Here is a 23,256-nt window from a genome sequence, read left to right on the forward strand (position 1 = left end):
ATCGTAATCAAGGAGGATAAGCTCCTTTGAGTTGTTAAACGAACCTTACTCAATAAACTGAATCGAATAGGAATATGTATATATAAGGAAAAGTTTTTCAATTAGGCTGCATTTTATTGTCCCTGACTGAAAAGTGGAATCGAAATGGAACTGAAATTGAAATGGAATTGGGAAACTTTTAAGTTCTCCTTTCTCCATTTTCCATTTAGCGACGCACTTTGAATGCACTTCGGCTGATGTCATCATTGGTTTTTATGGCAGGTATTAGCCGCCGCTTACATTGTGTCTACATTTTGCTTACTTTTGATGCAGCGCACGGTCGCCCGCCTCTCCCGCCACACCCGCCTATGGGTCACCCGCCCACCTGTGTGTCCCCTCTGTCCTGATGACGCCTCATAAATACATGTGCCGCCATAATGTCGGCGCCCATAAAAAACCCAACTCGAATGCGAAAACTAAAGCTGCTGAAATCGTTGCTCACAGGTAAGGCGATGCGAGAGTCCTTTATTATAGGGAATACTCGTAAAGTGGCTTAAGTGCCTTGAGGGAGCCGCTGCTCCTGTCGATGACTGTTGCTGCTGCTCCTGCTGCTCTCCAGCTTATGCTCCATCGTTCGAATGCACTTAATGCCAAATTAAATGCAATAGGGGTGCGTGGAGTGGGGCTTAGGGGCTGTGGCAGCCATGAAAACCGCTTTATGATTAATGCGCAGCAGAGCCATGGCGACTCGCGTCGAGTCGAGAGTTATGCGCCTTGAAGCGTAATCCGCGTGGCATCAGCAGCAACAGAAATCACAGTGCCAATAAAAGCGTTAGGCAAGGGCTAGGCGCCCAAAGGGGTGACCACGGCAGGGGCGCAACAGCTGCAATAAAACATAAATTTCTGACTGGCGAAAGGAAACGGAAATGCGTGCATTAACCACTAGCAGAGGGGGGTGCTTAAAAGGCGACAGTTAAAGGGATGTTAGTCAAGAGGGAGAATAGTTGAAGGGCTCTAGCTAAGGCGGAGGGAGTGAAGTTGAAGTGGGAGCAAGGGGAGTTGTCAAAGGGGGAACAGTCAGAGAAGGACTCCTCAAAGGATGGCTTAGGTATGCCACTCGCCAAGTGTTGACTGCCTTCCGCTTGGCTGATGGCTCGTTCTGTTCGGCTTCTGGTGGTCTGGTAATGCTGAAAACCACTTAACTGCCGCCCGGCTGCCACGCTGCTGTTAGCACATTTAAGTTCAGTGTGTACGAGAGATAACTCGGATCTCTGCTGTTTTCTCTCTCATTTTTTGGCATATTTCCCGGCAGCCATTTGCTGTCTCTGACACTTGGATTAGTTCTGCTCGGCGCTGTAGCCCTGACACAAATATGAACCCCATGGCTGAGTCCCACAGCCAATGACAGGCAAGGACATGGGCGGCATCATCATTAGCCAGGGGGAGAAACGCGTTGCAGGCCCCCCATCTGCAAGGCAGACACAATCTGCATTGCTGCCAGCTAACTGCTTGTCTCAATGCATTTTCGATCTGTGCGCAGATTACGTATACGACATGTTGAACGCCTTAAAGACTTTAACATGCTAAATCAAATACAATTTGTGCAAACTTTCATTTGCAAGCAGTGCAAATACACACATGCACAAACACACACCCATACACACCCACACACACACATATGCTTTGTCTACACATAAGTTTTGGTCCTTTGCAGAATCTTTGCGCTTCGCCCTTTTGGCTGCATGCAAGTTTTTCTTTCAAGTTTATCTGCAGCCGACTCTCCTCTCGCCCTCTGCCTCCTATATTTGCCTTCAGTTTACTTTTCTTCTAGGTTTTCTTTTCTTATGCATACTTCTTTTTTTCTTGTGTCAGGCATTGCAACTGGCGCATTTGTTTTGTTTGCTATTGTTGCAGCGCTTTGTTTATGCTGCAAAAAGAAGCATGAAATGATTTCATTAAAAAAGTTGTAAACTTTTTCATTTAATTTAACTGCAAACATCTTTTGTGCCTGCGCTCGCCGTATTATTCGCATTTTCCATAGCCAGGCCAACTGCCACGCCCCCGCCTCTTTGGGGGCTCACATTATACGGCGAATCGCGAATTGAAAACTGTGAAAAGCGAGCGTTTCAATTAAACTTTTCGCTTTTCAATTGAGGGCGCAAAAGTCGCTCCTCCTGCAATTTCTGTCGCACGAAAGCTCAGCCGCTGCCCTGACGATTTGCACTTTAAATGTCAGCCAGTCCCGCTTGGCATATAATTGAAATGACGAGCTAATTGAGTTATTCCGCTTAATTGCAGGCTACGATGTGTGTGCGTGTATGTGTGTGTGAGTGTCAGGCCGACAACTCATATCTGCACTAGCTAAAAACTAAACAGTATCTGGCGTAAACGAGCACTCGCAGAACAACAATTATTTTGGACTTGCAGGCTGGCAAATAATTCAATTATGGCCACAATACACGCTGTCACACAGGGGGACAGAGCGAGACAGGCAGAAAGAGAGAGGGAGATGGAGTGGTGGCTGCAACCCTTAAGCTGCTAGCTGGCACGCGTGCTGGCACAACATGTCGTATTAGTAATATTTAAACACAAAAGCTCAGCAAATGTTTGACATGCGTCGCCATTAGCCGAGCGATGCATTGTGGCACGCATAGCCAAGCGGCCCGGAGGGGGCGGGCGCGGCAAATTCAATTTTCGCATAAAACAAAGGCAACGTATCCACTCCAGGCGACTCGCCTCGACTCTTCTCGACTATAATAACAACAATAATAATCTTCTTAGAAGCCAGCGATGCGAAAGTGAAGAAATGCGTTGTAATTCCAAAGTTCGCTGCCGTCAAATGGAAACAAGGCAACAATATTGCAGCATATGGAGGCAGGCTAGCTGCTTGGCGGGCGCAAGCGGTGCCAGCAATGCCAGCCGTGCCACATTAAGCCGCACAGTGGCTTGCATGCCAAAGAATGTGGTTGCAAATATAAATATCTATGTATATAAGGAAAATGCCTTGCCATCTCCCGCTCTCGCTCCCTCCTCGCCTTCTCTCACTCTCTCTCTGTCTCTCGCTATGAAATGTGTCATGTTGACAGCGTGGAAATGTCACTCATGCGGCGTCGTAATGAGTTTTGCCAACATTGAATATATATATCCACAACCCCCAACCCCCAACCCCAACCCCCAGCTCCAGTCATCATTCTCGTCCTCATCCAAGACCCCCATTAAGCAGCACATGTCCATCCCCTGCAGTAAGTTCGCAATGCAGCTAACGCCCACTAGGCGTATGTGCACTGCGCCACAGATGTGGAGGCAAGGCGTAGTTCTTGCCACAGTCTTGCCACACAATGGCATCGTTTCAGGCAAATGGTTCCAGTTGTTCAACTGCGAGCTCTAAATTTATTGATTGACTGATTGATCTACTAACTGATGGAGCAGCCGAGAGGGAGTCTAAATGTAAGCTCTGATGTATTGATTGATGGCTGATGATCATTCACCGAATAAGTGATTTCAATTGTGATTTACTGCCTGTCTGCACTGCATGACTAATTGATTGACTGACGGACTGACATAGGTGCTTGATGAGTTGACAAATTGTTCTTCGACTGCTGATTGAGGGATTTTTGGATGATTGATTAACCGATTGATATATTGCTCGATTCGTATACAGATTAATGATGAGATGTTTAAATGGTTAGCAACTGATTGACAGATTGATTGACGTTCAACATGAGAGGCAGTTTGATTGAAGCATACATATGCTAAAATCTGATTAAATGCTTGGCTGCTTAAAAGGCTTACTATATTGATTGACTCACTCTTGATAAATGACTAACGCAGTTTTTATATACATCCCCGGTTTTCTCTGAGTCTCACTATGTCTCAGTGCTAGCCAAAGCAATATCAATCAGATATAATCAGAGCACACCTTCGCCTGAAGTAGCATCGGGATAAGGCCTTCGCAGTCAACTCTGCTATTAGTTATCAAGGTCCACTGCAGCAGTCGAACAAAACATATAAGTACAATATAGATACTATATGCGCTGAGCCGAGTCCTGATGAGGGCGGCGGAAGAGGACTGCTCGAGCAGGAGGCATCTGTGCCACATTTGAGAAACTGCATCTCAAGGACTGAGCGCTGGGCTTGCAGCTCGACGTTGGTGTTGGGGCTGTGTGTTATGGCGCTCGATTCGATGTTTGCTAGAGCGAGAGCGAGAGAGAGAGAAAGAGAGAGAGAAGAGTTGGCCCGCACGAGACCAGGCAAAGAATAAATTTGCCTTTTGGCCAACAAAGTTGTGAGTGCCCACGCCCACGCCCACTCTCACGCCCACGCTCATGTCGAGGCTCAAGAGTCAACAATGGAATGTCAGTAACGCCCACAAGCCCAAACTAAAACACCAACACATACTCACACACACACACATCTATGACAATGGACGTACGTAGCCGGAAGCCAAAGACGGAGACGGAGAGAGAATGAGAGAGGGAGAGAGAGATAGACAGAGACGTCGACGTTGACGCTGGCAGCTGCCGTACAATTTCCATTGTAGTAGAATTTCACAATAATTGCAATGCAGTTGTTGTTGCAGTTGTTGCTGTTGATGTTGTTGTTGTTGTTGTACTACTATATGGAACGTAGTATGCTCTATATACGATACACTTTTGCCTTTTTCGGTCATGCAGCCCACAGCAGAGCGAGAGAGTGCAGCACACAAAATATCGATCGACTTAAATGAATTTAGGTCAGCCAAAGTCCCCGCCCTGCCCCCTGGAACCACCCTCGGAGACCGGGGTGGTGGTGTGTGTGCATCTTACAGATACATGGATAATGAAGGGTGGGAGCAGTGGGAGCAGTGAGAGCAGTGAGTGCAGGGGGAGCACGGAAAATGTCAGCCACTACTCACGTAACTTATTTTAATTCAAATCAAATAGGGCAACTTGATTGAAATGAAGGCGGCTGCAGCTATTGATAGTGCGAGAACAGTCGCACACGCGCACAGCATTTCAAAAAGATATAAACTATATACTTTATAGATGTATATATATTGTATATACATATATATATATATATATATATATATATGTATTTGTAACAATAGTGCAGCTGAGATGCCAGAGGCTAACCTCCTCCCTCAGCCCCCAGATTGGCCATGCCAAACACGCGCCATCAACATGTGCATTTTATGAGAGCGCTGTCAAAGCGAAAGACAGACGCATTGACGAATACAAGGCTATGCTAAGGGGACTCCACAGCCGCAGTCCCCGCTTCTCCCATGACTCCCCAATCACCCAGGCATAGTATTCAACTAATTTAACGTTTTATGACACAGGGCCTACGTGCTGCGACGGAGCATGGGAACAAATGGTTAAATCATAGACCTCCACAGCACACGAAATGCATAAAGCAGCAAACGGAGCGAGTGGGCAAGAGGACAGCCGGAGTGCGCTAGAGTGAGACGGCATCAGGCTGCGCGTGTCTGCAACTGTCACGTGTGGTCTATAAAAGATAGAATTCTCATTGTGTTTTTATTCGAAGATTTTTACGCTGAATACTTGAAAGACTTGCCGGTGCAAGCGGAGCGAAGAATGGGTTGCATTTATTATATGGCCGCTCACACATGTCGAGAATATCCATATCTAACTAGAGTTCAATAAAATACACATTGTGTATAAACATATACCATGAACATTCCTATAACAACAATACAAGCAGTAGCCGCTGTTTTGATGACCGTTCGTAGTGGCTTTGCCTGGTAGGAGTTAATGAGGAAGCTTATTGGTTGAAAACATTGATTCTCACTCTTTCCCTCTCTCTTTTTCTGTCTGTCTCTATCTATGACTATCTTTCTCCTCTTTCTCTTTAATTTTCTATCTTTCACTTTCGCTACTTCTCTTTTCCTACCCCGGCTATATCTATCCTTTCGCTTTGCTCCTCGTTAAAAAAAACTCTTATATAGAATAACTCCCAATCTAAAACGCTCTATTCAAAGCACTTGTTTTCTCTCATTCTACTACTTTTTAATGTATTTTCGCTGTTAACTAGAAAGGGTTAACGGGACCCTGCAGCGCAGTTATATCCATTTGCGAAAGCAGCCGCAAAGCGCAGGCGAAACTTCAACTTGAAGTTGAAGTTGAAGTTGTGAACATAATCGGAATTCTGAGTTGCTGTCCAGCCCTCCAGCTCAAGCTAAACCACGCCCCCACTAGGCACGTAAAGAAGGCGTAACTGTCACAAACTTTGACAGTAAATAAAATATAAGAACGAAAAGGAGGTGTGCATATGCAAATATGTTTTGTGAATAATATTTTGTCCCTTTTTCATTTAAAGTTTTCGCATATTCGAAAGTTGAGCAGCTTGTTAAGTCTCTGGGTGCAAACATTTTCATCTTTGGGCTAGTTAATAGCATTTTAATTGCTGTGCATGTGGAATCGATTTTTAAATGCAGCTCCCTTAATAATAGAGGGTTGCCTTGGCAAGTATAGGTGCACGTGTATGTGTGTGTGTGTGTGTGCTCATGCAGTTTTTATTTTCATGGAGAACCTCCGACGCCCAAACTAATTATGCATCAAGGACTCGAGCGCTAGGTGCGACTCGTCAGACACGCCCTTTGACGATGGCAGCTAACTGGGTTAACGGTAACTGGCAAACGATTCCGAGTCCCAGTTTCCAAGCATACCATCCACAACATGGCATCCACAACAGCAGCCAACGGCGTCCACAGGGCCGCGACTCGGTGCAAGCGCCCCCAACTGCCCCAGTTAAGTCGGTCAGCGGACAGCGGACAGCGCGGATAGCAGGCCATGATCTACTACCACAATTGCAATTGCTCTGGCTCGGTCTCTCTCTCTCTCTCTCTATCGCAGTCGAATGCAGCAGTCGCGTTTACTACGTGCCCTCTGTTGTCGTTGTCTCAATTGCAGCGCAAAAACAAGCAAAACTATGTATGGTTGGAGAAACGACTAGTAGATACACTCTCCGATGTATGAGTAATGGGAATATACGAAGCCCTCCTCTACTAGGTATCGTCTGATTAGACGAACACATAAACAGAGAAGAGGATGTTATAACGAAACTTGAAGAACTTAACTTTTCTGTTGACTCCATGAAAATATCTCAAGCACTTCATAGGGCTTTAGCTCTATAGATAAGTTATGAAGAGCTTTCCTGGCTACCTGTAGCGTTAACTATATGCTAGCAATGGACAAGCTAGAGCTTAGCTGTCGACTATCTATAAATCAGGTGTAAATTACCTATAGACTAGCCATAATCTGGCTGCTACTTATAGCCTATCCATGGACTACTTTGATAGTGTCTCTAGATTTCAGCTCTATATGAATTCAAGCTGTTGCAAAGATCTTGACCAAGTGCTGTAGCTCTGAGTGCATTCACAGCCTGGCGCCAAGTTTACGTTACGTTTTGCGAGTACAACTCGACGTAGTCCCAGCTGCAACAGCAGCAACAACATCAAAACAACGAACGTGCCTACAAACGAGCCGCCGCCGAGCGGAGGCAACAACGACGTCGGCAGCAACGACGACGATGACGACGGACCATACGAGGTGCCCAACCTGTAACCAGTTGGACGCCTCGTCGCTCGGCTCTGGGGCTCGTTGCAGTCGACGCGAATTAAGTTTTGGATTTGGCTTTTGGTTTTGGGGTTTGGGCTTTGGGGTTTGGGTTTTGGGTTAGTCGCCGGCCCACAGCGAGCGAGCAGCGAGCAGCACGCCTACCTCGGGGCCAAGCAGCCGCCCTGACGCCCTACTTTGGCTGGCTGGCTGGCTGAATGGCTGGCTGACTGACTGAATGGCTGGCTGGCAAGGTTCGGCCTTGGCGCTCAACACTGACCCGCTTTTTGACTGTGTGTGTGTGTGTGTGTGTAGCTATGAAGGCATATTGCTCTTGCTCTCTGCACTGATGATTGTTTTTGTCGCTGCTGTTGCTGCTGTTGTCGGCTGTTGCATTTCAAATGCGTGCAGCGCGTTGCATTTTAAATTGAACACAACATTTTACGCTCAATTAGCGTGGCAGACACACGAGGCGTATACGCAATATTTAGTGGCATTTGAAAGGGTGAAAGCACAAAATGCAGGTGTACATTAAAAAAGCGTCTTTAAATATTATTTATTTAATAGTGTCTAGACAACAAATAGCCAACATTTTAATTACCAATACCCATGCGAGCTGCGTTGATTAGATGCCCATTCGAGCTGAGGTCAATTAATGTTAGTGCTACTCTGATTTTTATTATTAATTAATTGATAACTATGGTACCTGGTCTACCTACATATATGGAAAATCATATTTACTCTACTTCTACTCTTTTTACTATAAGCTATTTACTCCAACTTGTTCATACAATTATATTTCTATATACATTCCATTGCCCACAAGACAATATGTTATGTTTGCAGTACCACAAAGATTGATTAGCCTTCAAGATGTGAATTGGCTTGGCGAAAAATAAATGGGTCAGCTCGCCAGCTCCAGCTGTAGCCAGCTGCAGAAATACAATTATGAGAAACCAGACTCAAGACCTCTCGAATGAAATAATTATTAAAAGAAATTGAAAGACAAAACGCATTTGGATTGCGGTCGCTCACGGACTTTTTCTTTCTACTTGTTGTGTTTTTTGTGTGATTTGTGGTCAGTTTGCATAGATTTTGGCGAAAGCCGCCAAGCAGCGCCCACACAAAGAAACCGCCAGCTGCGTCGGTCGAGCCACCAACATAGCACCACGGAACCACGGAACTGGCCGCCCGACTTCCCGGCTGCCCGGCTGGCCACTGGCGCTCCGCTGTGCACCGCCGTGCTGAGCGGCGCTGTGATTCATCACGCATCAAAAGAGAAACTCCAGCCAACGAGAATAATGAAATTAATTTGAGCTCTGGCCACAGGCGGAGGCAATGGCAGAGCCAGAAAGCAACCCTCTGGCTGTTGCGGTCGCATCTTGCGGGGGCATGCCACAGTTCCAGCGACGATTGCCATGCTCTGTTGCACGTTGTTGTTGTTGTTGTTGTTGTTGCTGGTGCCATTGTTGTTGTGGCAGGTCGCAAATTTCAGACAAGGCGCATTGCCAGACAGTGACTCCAGCTCGAGCAACTCAGAATCAGACTTGGTCCACGGGCAGCGTGCAACGGGCATCGATGTGGCAGGTGCACCTCTCTCCTCGCCCTCTGTCCAGCTGCCTGCCACAACATTTGCAAACGCATCGCTGCACAAGCTGCGAAGCAGAATTTCTCGCAATCGTTGGCTGCTGGGCACACTTAATGCCCCGTTACTTTCGTTCGTCTGCCACGGATCGGAGTCCAACTGTAGAGCACTTGAACAATGCTTCAAGTATATATTTATATGTAGCTCTGTGTATATTCCCAATCAGCATAATAAAAAGTGTTCTCCATCAATAGACAACTGCAACTGCACTCGAACAGAAGAATCGATAGCCGCAAACTAAATGAAAAATTGTAAAAAACTAAAACTAGTTGAGGTTTCCGTTTAATAAGAAGCGAGCATCATCGGATACTGAACTATGCCGATTAAAAACAAGCGATATATATCGATTGGGCAAGTACAGGAGAGATGATAATCTAATCAAAATCAGCTCTGCTAATTTCTCCTTTGCTGTTGCACAGTAAAATTTCAATTTAAGTGAATATCTCTAATGTCATCACACACACACACACACACAGACACAGAGCTGTGCCACACTGTCAACCGAGATTGCGTCCATGTGGGACTGGCAATGAGCTAAGTGTCTGGACAACTGGCAATGCTCTGCTGCAGTTGTGCCTAACTGTTTGGCCAATTGGCAGACCGATGCGAGACGAGAGATGCTCGCTGAGAGCTAAGAGCTGAGAGCTGAGATCATTATTTATTTACACTAAAAATGTGCTTCCCTTGCTCTTAGATTGGGCAATTTATAACGAGGCACTTGACGCCCAACAAGCGGCCAATTCTAGCGTCACGTGGCAGTCTCAGATTCTTTGCTCAGATTCATATATGTATATATATATAAGTGCATGTGTGTGTGTGTTTGCCTGAGATGTGGAATTTGTGGAGTGCATTTGTCCGTTTGGCTGGACCCCAGCAACAGCTCAACAATTTCAATATTTCATCAAAGACATTCAAAGACTGCGCTCCCTCAGCTCGCTTTTGGTTGGGGTTTAAGTGCAGCAGCGCCATGCTGGCGCTGCAATTATTCTCGTTAAATGTGGAGCAATCGATGGGAGGCTGTGGAGAGCCAAGACGAATGCCAAGTAATGCACATGTTACTATTTACTTTGCGTGTTCTCCAAAAGAAACAAATGACAAACCAGCCAGTGCAGCTCAGCCCCAGCCCCCAGTTCCCACTCAAGCCTTTAGATATTGAACGTTGGCAACGTTGCATACCACAGTTGACAGCAGCAGACCTCAACCCCCCAATATGCAGCCCCAACTCGAATGGCTGACTGTCGTTGGTTATTACTCATACGCACTGTGAGACGGAATTGACTTTGCACTCGCAGTAATGTTACTGCCAGGCACTGTGAGCTGCACAGCTTGGCCCAGAAATGAGGTAATCAAACATGGCTTACAAAGGACAGGCCCAGTGGCTGGGTCGACCCAGCCAATTGTGCGCATCTGTGTGTAATTGCGTTTGCCAATGGCAAACCACAGAGCAGATATCGAAATGCTAACAAAACATTTGATAGGTGTGCACTGTAAATGTCAACACAGGAGGCCTTTAGCCAAAAGGAGTTGCAGAGGGAGAGTAAAAGGGGACGATGGAGACACAGAGATACTGAGTTGGTTTAAGAGACAAAATATTGGTCGTCAATAATTATTTATTGAATTTTAATATATAATTATAATTAAAGGTAGAATAACACTTACCGAACATTTATATATATTTTCTCACTGTAATAAAAATAAGAAAAAGGATCAGTTAAAAATTAATTAAGTATATAATTAAAATAATTAAAATAAGATTACAAATAATATAAATAAACAGAACAGAATTTGCTGCAAAAGAAGCGGAAGGCCAGCTCAGCATGTTCATATAGCAGATGAGAGTTTCAATTGAATTTTTAAGCTCTTATGAAAGGGATAATGTTAGCTTGGCATATTCATAAGACATTCAAAAGCCTTCAAAAAGCATTTGATCAATATTGAATAAAATTACAATCCTCTTTCAAAATGCAAATCATAGACAGCTCCTTCCTCAATATCATGAGAAGCGCAAAGAGGGTTGCGAGAAACCAAATATTCTTAGGGAGCATAATATTAAGTATTATACGTATTAAAATATAGTTTTACGCCATTCATTTTCCCACACAAACACACACACACACACACAACATTTCCCAGCACTGTTCATTTCCCAGACATGCAGTTAGTCCAATCAGTCAGTCAGTCCGTCATTACTTCAATTAAAATAGTTTCCCACATATATTCATTATTCAACTTATAAATATCCCACTGTGTTTTTTCCTTTGTATCAAACTTTATCAACATGTTTTCGTGTGTTGCTTCCTTTTGCTTCTGTTGAGTGCTAAAAATTCAGTTGAGGTTTATTTATATTTTGTTTTTTTTTTTTTTTTCTCTTTCGTTTTCTACATAATATCCGTTATCTTTAAATTTAATCGCTTTGAGGTTATTTTTGCGGTTGCTGTTGTTGCTCTATCTACAACTTCGCACACAGCTTAAGTCTCTTTTTTTCCTCTCTTTGTTATTGTTTTTGTTTTCTTTAAGTTTTTTTCTGGCTTTTGCTTCTTCTTCTTCTTCTTCTTGCTGACTTGTTTGCATTTTTGTTTTTCAGCTTTACGGAACTGTTTCTGTATCAACGTTGCATGCGAATGCTTTGCGTTGTTGTCGTAGTTGTTGTTGTTGTTGTTGTTGCTGCTGCTGCTGCTGCTGTTGGTGTTTCTTGTTTCCATTTTTCATGCAGCGCCAGCGTCGTTAAATTTTTGCCTTTTTGGGGGCTTGGAAAAAACGCGAGTCCAAAGTCCATAAAACATCACGACGCTGTCAGTTGTTGCAGTTGTTGTTGTTGTTGTTGTTGTTGCTGTCGTTGTTATTATTGTTTTGCTTGGATTTTTGCTAAAAGTGGCAGAGCCACCATAACGGCAACAACATCAACAACAACAATAACAAAACCAAGGTGAAGCAGCAGTTGCTGCCAGCAGGCGGGTGCACGCGGGCAGGCAGGCAGACACAACGGCAAAGAACGTGCAAGAACAACAACAACAACAACAGCACATATAACAATAACAACAACATTAGCAAAACAAAATAAAAATGAGTTAAGAGAAACGGACGTTCATATTACCACGTATGCTGCTGCTGCTGCTGCTGCTGTTGATGTTGCTGCAGTTGTTGTTGCTGCTGTTGATATTTCCTACATTGCTGCTGTTGCTATTGCTACTGCTGCTTATATTTCTCATTGCTGTTGTGGCTGATATTGCTCACATTGCTGCTGTTAATATTATTGCTCTGCTATTGCTGCTGCTGCTGCTGCTGATGTTGATGTTGCTGCAGTTGTTGTTGTTGCTGTTGATATTTCCTACATTGCTGTTGTTGCTATTGCTACTGCTGCTTATATTTCTCATTGCTGTTGTGGCTGATGATATTGCTCACATTGCTGCTGTTAATATTATTGCTCTGCTTCTGCTGCTGCTGCTGCTGCTGTTGTTGCTTTTGGTTCGTTTGTTGCTGATATTGCTCATATTGCTCATTGCTGGCGCTGTTGTTCTTCTTCTCGTACTCCTGTTGTTCCGACTGCTGCTGCTGCTGCTGCTTCTGCTGTTGTTGCTCTCTTTGGCTTTGCTCAACTACATCTCACACATGTGCAGATTTTTTAGGTTCCACTTCCAGCAATCCCAATGACTCGCTGTCGCTCACTCGTCTGCGCCGCTCGACAACTACTTCAGCAGCATCTTTCACCGCATCGAGAGACAAGTGCAATTGCTAGCTGAGCAGAGCTGCGCTGAGCGCCTGAGGCTCTCTCGACTCTTCAAAGTCTGATGCTGCTGTGCCATCGTCTGAGTCGCTGCCTTAGTTCCCAGCCCCTCATCTTCTCATCTTGCAGCTACAGATTGGAGGCCCATTGATGCTGACCCCTTGGCATTGCCCTGGCCTCGCTTTAGGTTGTTATTGCTGTTTCTACTGTTGCTGTTGTTATTGCTTTTACTCGAGTCTCATGAAACTGCGCAAAAATTGAAAAAAGGCTGCCGACAATTTGGTGGAATGTGAATGCCTTGCCAATGTGTATCTCACTGTCTTTATGACAAGTACTCGCATTCGCCTTCGCATCGCCTCGTACCCTATATATATAGTCGTAAGACTTAGCAGAAGACCAGCTATGCCCGACTCTGTATACCAACTCAGCTGCTATATCCCTAGCTATAGCCCCTAACTGCACTCTCCATTGATGGCACCTAAAGCACATCGTAAAATACATAAGGCCAAATCGTAAACAAGTGCTGACAGAGCTTAAGGCATTTATAAATTGATCGAAATCAGTTCTAAATACGCGAGCGACATTTGGATGATCAGCTCGAAGATTCGGAATACATATGATTCGGTAATGCTTTATAAATCAATTTACTTGTATTCAGATCGCACTTACTTCTCTCTTGCCTATGCTCACGTTTCCTTTATTTTTATTGATATTTAATGTATGCAAAAGTTTATGGCAAAAATTAAACTTCCACTCGTATCTCATCTATATTTATGATCAGTTTAGTATTTTATTGGCTGCCTGCCGTGTTTGTTGCTCCGTGAATCATGCCCAGCCCCCTTTTTGGTGCTCCAAGAAAACTACTTTAGAGTGGCGAATGCCAACATCGGAATGGAACTGCTGTAGGTAGCTACTAATTAGAATGAGCTAATGGCTCATGCCATGTTCAAAATGACCCAGTCGACAGTTGCTCAGCCAGTTCCGGCTAGGCGTTGGCGTTGCCGTTTGCTGCTGTTGCTGTTGCGCATGCGTCACTCGCCTACTTTCCAGCACAACAGCAACAGCAACAGCAACAACAACAGACGACAAGCAACAATAACAATTGGCAATGGCATGGAGCATGGACTTGGTGCTACAACGTTGGCGGCAGTGTCATCCCAAGAAACGGAAATTCAATTTCCGTCACGTTCAGCGCAAAAAGAAAAAAAAAAAATTCCACTTCCTCGCCCATGCAGACATACGCAGCGACCACGCCCCCACCCGCAGTGCCTGGCCCCCGCTTTCTCCAAATATAACATGAAGGCGACTTGAAGGCAGGCAGGCAGCATTTCGTTTTCATTGCCCCTAAAAGCCAAGCAGAGTTAACTTCATCATTGGCTTTGGCATTATCATCATTATTAACGCCATCATCATGTTGCTGTTGCTGCTGTTGTTGTCGTCTTTGTTATCGTCACCCACTCAACGTCAGCGCCTGAGCCAAGTGACCAACTTAATTAAGCTTGAAAGGGAAATGTTTCCTCCTACACGATTGCGCTCTACGACAAAGGAAGCAACACAGGCAGCAGCAACATTAACAGCAACAACAACAACAACAACAATCGCCTTGAAACTTCTCTCGGCAGCTGGGATGAAAAACTGCGCAAAGCCGCTTAATGAACGAGCAAATGTTTGGACTGAATGAATGAGCCAACAAATTAATTAATGCAAATTATGCTGCCAGCCAGAAAAGGATTGAAAGGACTCGCCACCTAAGTCCACCTATCAGCACAAGCAACACGCAACTACGGAGCTACTTTTTGAAAGGGTCAAGAGAGGCAGCAATATGATTCCATTAGCAATATGTTGAACTCTACTAAACTTGGATAAAGCAAGTTAGGGTTAGCCATTGCTCTATTTAAAGACTCGAACAGGTTAGGATCAGATGGAATTGAAAGACAATCCAAGAAGTAAACAAGTAGTTGTATCTCCTTAAGGAACCCACAATGTGAGATGTCAGATCCTCCACAGATCTACACAAAATATTATATCTCCACGCCCAGTAGAGGCGTGATATGTCTAGTCAGACATATGCTTTGCTTAAATTAGTTTAATTCGTATTTGTGCTTAAATTCAACTCCACGATTTCCAATTACCGTTAATTTCCAAATAGTTTTAAAAGCCTCGCCTGCCGCATGGATGGACGAGTGTCTAATTGCCATTGGCTTGCGCCGCCAACTGAGTTTGGCGGGTAAAATATCTATCCGTAACCGTTTGCACTTCATTATGACGGGTTGTTTGGCGCCCACCAACACACACACACACGCGCACACAATGATACTTATGCATGTATGAGTGCATATGCAAATGGTAATGAGAATTGTGGAAAATGGGTTGATGGTCGATTTGGTTTGGTCTTCGCAGCCGTCGTCTGGTCGCTAGCTGCAATTTACGTTGCCCACTAATGCTATAAACATTGCAATTATTGCATTTACTCTCATTTACCAACAAGTCGGCAGCTTGGCTTGGCTTTTGCTTGGCTCGTTATAGCCGTCGCGCCCGGGCCACTTAAAAAGGCGACCAGAGAAAAATTGCCATGGAGAAAATTCACGCCTGGCGCCAGGCAGTCAGCCAACCAGCCAACCAGCCAACCAACCAGTCAGCTAGCCAGCCAACCAGCTAACGTGGCTCAAACTCCAAACTCCGCTGGCTATTAGAATCGCCTCGAACCCCAAAACAGTTGCCCGGCTTGCCTGGCGGCTTCTCACATGTTTTGCCACAACAAACAAGCAAAAAGCAGGAAGCGTATCCTTCGCTCTGGCTGTAAATAATTTGCACATAACAAAAAAAGGAGAAAAAGGAAAAACCTGGGGGAGGCAGGTGAGAGAATGAAAATGAAAATGAAAAGAATTAAGGACTCAACGTGAATTGGCTATTCGCGGGCCGTTGCTATTGTTGTTATTATGGCTGCAGCGGAAGTTCCCATAATTGGGTCATAAAAAACTTATTTGTGTAAAATTATGAAAATGAAGTCAATTGCAATAATTTGGTGGAATACCAACGAGCGAGTCGATTACCAGGAAATAGCCCAAACGCCCAAAACAAATTAGATCCAAATGACCTGCGTGCGCCACATGGCACCAAAAATCGCGTCAACTCAACTTGGCAAATGCACAAAATACGTGCAAGCATTTCCACGAACAAATTAAGGTACAGTTGCTGCAAATCAAATTGCTTTCCAAAAATATGCCTGCGCCTGGCTGGAGTCGACAGTTGACAGAAGTTGTGTGACAGAGCTGGGATATGGAGTATGCATGGGACATGAGTTGACCACTCTAGAGGGTGTGAGCTCTAAATTGACTTTTGGCATACCAGAGAGAACAGACCTAACACAAATTGAGCTGCCATTTGGAACTTAGACTTAGAGCACGGACCAAACGGTCTTGCATAAGACTTCTTTATGAGCAGAGTTTGATCTCGAGAATAAAAGTAAATACATTGAAGGTAAAGCAAGAATTTATAGATTGAAATTATACGGTCAGCTACAAGCTGAACCTCATGTAAGTGGGAAAACATTATAAGGATTTATATCTAAGATGGGATAAAAGTAATGTAAGTAATTGCCAATTCGGTTTACAATACACAAAGTTGTCATTAATCAAATAAAAATCCAGATGAATATCCCAATTTCATATATGTATGTGTGCAAGTATTATAGTCTTAGCCAATTTCGTCATAGTAAGCTCATTCTAAAAAGTATTTTCAAGTTGATTGCAAACTGACTTTTTGTGCGCCATCCAGAGAAGCTTTTAAAGCAATCAAAACAGTTGAGAGTTGTGCTTAAATAAATATCTCCCAATATCTATATGTATATATGTTTGTATATGCATCTCATTCCGTTTGTGCGGCAGTATCTGTCAAGTGGAACGGTAAATTGCCATTCGATATGCAAATGTCAGGCGCAGTCAGCAACCGAACGAACGAGCCAACGGACGACAGAGCGAGCGAACGCTGCGCTTTTCAATTGCGCTGCATTGAAATCAATTTAACTTTCTGCTCAATGCCAATCATTGACACCGTCTGCCAACCCACACACAGTGGAAAAGAGAGAGAGAGGGAGAGAGAGAGAGTGAGGGTGGGAGGGCGATAGAGAAACCACAGTTCCGTCTATATGTCTAGCGAGCTGTAGTCAAGGCAGGGTATTAGAGGCAGAGACAGTGTGCTACTAGAGAGGGTGGGAGAGGGAGGGTGAGGGTGAGGGCGAGAAAACAAACAATCAGACGGATACGAGCGCTTATTTCAAAATTCATTTGTCATTTTCTGACAGCCAAATGAAAATTTGCAAGCTATGTTTTTTTTTAGAGAGCGCTGTCTATAGAAACCAAGGCTCAATAGCCATCTCCCTCTCTCTCCTTCTCACTCTCACTCTCGCACTCCCACTTATTGTTTTACTTCCGCATCATTTATGAAATGCTGCAGCTGATCCAAGGCACAAAATGCAGATGAACTTAGAGCCCTCTGGCCAATTGCTTGGCTCTTATCAATAAGAAGTTCGCGAAAATGCTATATAGGCGCAACCCTTGTTGCCCAACCGGAACGACATGACATAATATAACGGTAAAAGGAAAATCATCGATTTCATTTGATTTATTTTTGCCTCTTTCCGCTCTTATTTTTGCCTTTTTTTTGCTCGTCAGGCAGCAATTTCTTTGGCCGCCATATTTCGCTATCTCTGTGCGTGTTCTCGTGCGTGTGTGTGTGTGTGTTTACTGGCAATAAATCTCGGAAATTGTGTCAGCAATTGTGTTAAACGTCACGGGGCGGCCGCCATATTGAAATTAGAGGAACTTCCGCTTTGGGGGTTTTATTTCTCGTTGTTTTTCATTTCTTTTATATATTTGTTTTACTGTTTATTTCTTTTGCGGCTTTTGGTCAATTCGGTAAGCGAAACTAAGTGCCGGAAGATATGCGTAACAAACACACACACACACACACAGTCAGGCAGGTGTATGTTTGTGTGAGTGTGTGGGTATTCTTGCCGGGATTTGTGCCTCTCACAGTCCCCCCCATTCCCCAATAAGTACAGTTCAATGTTTGTTTTGTCAACATTTGTTTACATTTTCGCTTTTGGGTTTTTAGGTTTCGTTGTTGTTGTTGTTGCTTTTGGGGTTCTGTGGCTTTTCAAGGTAAAGCCGCGCTGAGTCGCGAAGCCAAAAAGTCGATTGTGCAACAATTGCCATAGGCAAGTGTATCTGTATCTGTATCTATGTATCTTCTAAGTGTATCTCTCTCCCTCTCTCTCGCGCGAGACTCTGCTTCTTTTTTTAGATAAATGTATTTTTAGTTTTTAACAAATTTGTTTTGTTATTTTCGCATCCACAATAACAACAACAGCAGTGAGGTGATATCAAATACATGTATCTATTTATATATCTGTAAACATGTATGTATATCTGCCAGTCGATAACAAATTGCACAATAAACAAACTAGCCGTGGGTTGATATATCTATTCTCCCTCTATTCATTCGGAAAATGCAAATCATCCAAATGATCAAAGTCAATTCTGAATCAAAAATAAATAAATAACAAAACAAAAAACCTAAAATTTATGTGACTGCTTTTGTGTTGGCTTGTGCGAAGAACTATTATCTTAGTTCAATGAAGATGTTTAGCAATTAACGTGTTAAAGCTATACAAATACTTACACGTTTTGCTTGATAGCTTGCATAAGTTCATTAAGATTCCACTTATTCTTATATGTGACTTCCATTCCTTTGCATAATGCATATGCATTTCACTTTTAGATATGTCTGCACCATTTGGCTTGATTTTACTCCCTCTTCACAATATCTTTTGCTTTTCCCTCTTTGAACATTTTTCTGATGAAATTATGGCGGATTTATTCTGTTCAAACTATATTTTCTATTTTATGATAAAGTCAATTTCAAAGTGCTTTAAGAGTTTATCACAAAATTGTCATTTGGCTTGAAATTGAAGATGAATTGAAGAACTCTTGTGTCAGTACAGACAAACATATTTCCTATATTAGGTCAGCCTTGCTGCCAGACTGTCTGTGCTGCAGTCCTGCTCCACAGAGAAACCTGCTTGGCCCACTTCGAATGCAATTAAATTAACAATTCAATTAGCAATTAGATAAGCTGCGAATATATTTATTTGGCGACCATAAATATAGCTTAATTCCAAGCGCGTGCAACAACTCTTGTTTCTGAACTCGTAACGATCAATTCGTAAACTGCATGTTTTCGGCCAATTAGAAATTCAAATTCGAATTCAATTTCGACTAGTTCTATATATACATACATATAATATCAGCTCTTTTCATGTGCTGCGCTCGTGTCACAGCAGGTTATTGTGCCAAAGATATGAAACTGGATACAACAACAACAACAACAACAACAATGAGAGCAGCACTTTGTGTTTCTTCAATTATGTATAAACAGTTGGGCTATTCGTGTATTGTCTTTAACTATTTTTAGCCACTTTTACGAACTTGAAAGCTATTTTCGAATGCAGCACACAAAATGCAACAACAACAACAACAACAACTACAGCAACAACAACAATGGCAGTGGCAATTGGTAACACCATTGGCTGGCCATAAAAATAGTTAAGAGTATCTCAAGCGTGCTCCGAGCAACGCTTCATCATAATGACAATCAAGTAGATGATGATAATGATGGTGCAGCTGTTGTTGTTGTTGCTGATGATGATTTTGTTGACGTCGTTGACTTTTGAGTGAGTCGCGTGTGGGTTGAAAATATGCGAAAAATAAACTACAAAAAAAAAACGTACAGAAATACTCATTACGCGAAAAGGCGAAAGCAACAACAAGCCCGACAATTGTTATTATTATTGTTGCTGTTGCTGTTGCTGTTGCTGTTGTTCATGTTGGCAATTCTATTTTTATCATGGCATGCAGTTTATTTATAAAATGGTTTCGCGGCTCGTTTCCATTTCCATCATATCAAAAAGTTCAAATCACAACAACAACAACAACAATGGCATAGTAATCACTCACTGACAAATTAGCGCAACAACAACAATAACAACAACAACAACAACTACTTCTACCTCTACTACTTCAACAACGACACAAACAAAACAATCAACGCAAACACCTTGAAGTTGCTTTCGCAGAATTTTTCGATGATTAAGCGCGAGCTGCTCGAAGCTTTGTAAATATTTGAAATCATTTGTAATGCTCGTTCAGTTTTCAGCATAATAGTGAATTGTTGTTGTTGTTGGTTGTTAGTTGTGGAGGCAGCTCTTAACTCTTTGTGGCAATTACTAATGCTGCGCCCAGCCCACTAAAATGTCGCAGCTTGCGTGCAAATTTACGTGCTGCAGGCCAAGCAGCTCCAGGCAAATAGACTTTATCCCGCGTGCTCCAATCTTCATCTGCATCTGCTGCTGGGACTACCGTGTGTGCCGCCAGCTCTGATTTACAGCCTTCCCGAACTCATATACATGTGTATACATACAAATATTTATGTATCTCAACTGTCGCTGCGGCTGTCGCTTTTGAAAAGCTTCAGCGAAAATGCGCGCTTCACATAAATCAAACTTGCTTCGAGTCAAATACGAAAACAACAACAATTAAGAATGCTGCAGTCGGGCAGGGCCGACTGTATAATACTCTACTGGGATCTCAAAACAATTATGTTAGATTGAGGAGCCTCTTTAATTACATTGGCTGTAGTATACCCCAATGCTGGTCTCTTAAAAGTATTTTAACCCTTTTTTGCTCAAATTAATCAAGAATTTTATTAGCAATTAGTGGGGTTCAATAAACTAAGTGGCCAAATTGTCTCTTTGCCAATCGTAACGTTACACAGAGAGGTTTGATAAGAACATATGTAAACTTTACCTTTGCTGCCCTCCTCCTAAAGTCATGCTAATCCATTATCAAACAAATGTCTCGCAATAATATTTGGGAGTCCCATAGCAGATGCAGCATGACTGTTTAGGGTCTTACAGCGCCATAATCTTGAACAGCTCTATCTAATCAAGAACTGCGCCACTATGACTCACGTACTTGACTGAAAAAGACATACACAAACGAAAACAAAACAAAGAACGATGAGATATCTAAACCTTTGCCCCCTTTCGACTGGCACTCAATTGATTTCGGGCGCTTCACATTCAGCTCGGGCGCAAATATTAGCACGGCTTGCCCTGCCCCCTGCACAGTCCAGCTGAAGCTACCCTACATTTGTAACTGACACCCCTCCCGCTGCCGTTGACCACACTGCCCGCCCCTGCCGCTAGGTGTCGCACTTTGGGTGCGTGAGTAATGTGACGACATTAATTTTCACACTCATTACAACTCCATTAAGCTCCGGCCAGTTTGTTTGGCTGTCCGGCGCGTCGACACCCCGGCATGCAAAATGAAAATGGAAACGTTAATGAAAATGGGTAGAGGAATGGAAATGGAAATGGAAACACTACCATGGCCCATTTGGAGTGCACGCACGAGAACGTTTCTGATACCCGACTTCTTTTCGAAACAAAAAAAAGTGTCAACCATTTGTACGCAAATGACGAGCATTACCAAAGCGTTTGAACTGAAAACACAAAATACAAGAAAACGTGAAAAGTCGCCCAAAAACAATAAATGTACAAAAGGAAAACAAAAAGACTGTCGCAGTACATCAAATAGTAAAGAATTATGCATACACTGAGAAAAAAAATGAGGTGAATTTAGGGAAACGAATCTAGTAACTAGACTAGAAGTGACTATCCTTACAGAGCACTTCAAACTTGAAATAAGAATGGGGTAGAAAATGAAGAAATGAATTAAAAGAAGAAGATATGGAATGCTATAGACAACCTGGTAAAGGTCTAAGCAGAAAGAAGTCTGTAAACCAGAACGCTTGGATTAGAAGAGACACTAAAATAGAACAAAACATTCCTTTTCTGCAAAATCCTTTCCTTCTATGCCAAGCAAATTCATTTTTTAAGCTGCATTTTCGCTCAGTGTATGATCACCCTTTGGCCTTATCAACTTAAAAAATTAACAACATTATTGCCCAAATGTTGGTTGTTGATATATTTGTGTGTGTTTGCCGCACTGTTTGAGCCTACCGGCTGCTCAGGACACACACAGAGACAGCACTGTCTGCAGACCCCTAACACAGAGAGTGGGACACTCGACCCAGACCCAGACCCAGACCCTGACCAAGTCGAGCCGGTCAAGGCCTGCGTGCGTGCACCCTTTGGGTACACGGTCTGAATTAGAGCGGCTCGAAGTTCTTTAAGCATGCACCGCCCTGGTCCGCACCACCCGCCTCGACATAGCCTATAAATCGCCCTTTTTTATTTCGACTATTCCCCTACCGCGCTCGAGCCGAGTCGACTCGACGTTCATCATTTCAAATTCAGCTCAGTCGCAGCCCAATTTCTACATTCCAACAATTCTTTGCGCCTTTCTTTTGCCAATGCAGTCACGTAATTTTCGAATTTTCAACACACACACACACACACACACACACTCAGTCACACTCACAGGGAGACAAACAAAATTTCACTAGCAGAACTCGCGCTGCCCCGTCCCCTCCCTCTGTGAGAGGACTGCCTGCTGCGTTAGCCAACACTCAGAGGCGACAGCTTCGTCCAATTTGTATCTGTGTGTAAATTAGTATTCCGGTGCAATTTGGCTCGGAAACAAGGCAAATACTTAATACATCGATTCCGGCTGTCCATCCCGATGGCTGATGTCAATGCTGATGATATTGACTACGCTTATGATTATGCTGATGGCAGCCGCAATTGTCGTTTTATGCGGGATATGGATATGAGTCGTATTTCGGTTTTCCTGCCACACCTCTGCTGACACCCACACCCACACGCACACCCACACACGTATCTGTTCTTTTGCCTCGTGCCCCATGTTGCATAGAATTCCCATTTTGTACAATAATCGCATTAATAATGCGTTTCTATCCTCTGATGATATCAAGCAAATATTGCAGCACCCGCAGCTCATGGGCTTCGAGTGGAGCTTGTGGCCGATTATTGAAATTAACAGTTAATTTAACTAATAATTGGTTAAATGGACTTGCTGTTGTTGCTGCTTTTTGTGTTTTGTATTTGCAGCTGTCGCCTGTCAACACTTTGCCACGCTGCACAATGCTGGTCGATGCAGTCGGACTCAGAGCAGACTCTGCCCAAACAATTAGCCAACAAAAAATAAACTAGAAAAACAAACTAAATTTACAATTTACTGTCGAAAATTTAAATTAAATGTATATGTAAACGAATAGTAAATCTAATTGGAGTTGTGAATATTCTCCATATGATTATGGAGAATTTAGCATAAACGATAAACCGATGTGAATTTCAGCAAATTCCTAGA

The 23,256-nt window shown here is 43.4% G+C and overlaps 1 long non-coding RNA gene across 1 annotated transcript in view; it reads left to right on the plus strand.

Annotated features, from left to right (window-relative positions):
* Positions 1 to 23,256, plus strand: part of LOC149091303 (uncharacterized) — a 194,739-nt gene that overhangs the window by 78,257 nt on the left and 93,226 nt on the right. The gene's annotated exons all lie outside the window — the stretch shown is intronic.

This window comes from Drosophila navojoa, chromosome 4 (assembly GCF_054131105.1).
Source record: "Drosophila navojoa isolate 15081-1374.11 chromosome 4, UAZ_NAV_1.0, whole genome shotgun sequence".
Classification (NCBI taxonomy): domain Eukaryota; kingdom Metazoa; phylum Arthropoda; class Insecta; order Diptera; family Drosophilidae; genus Drosophila; species Drosophila navojoa.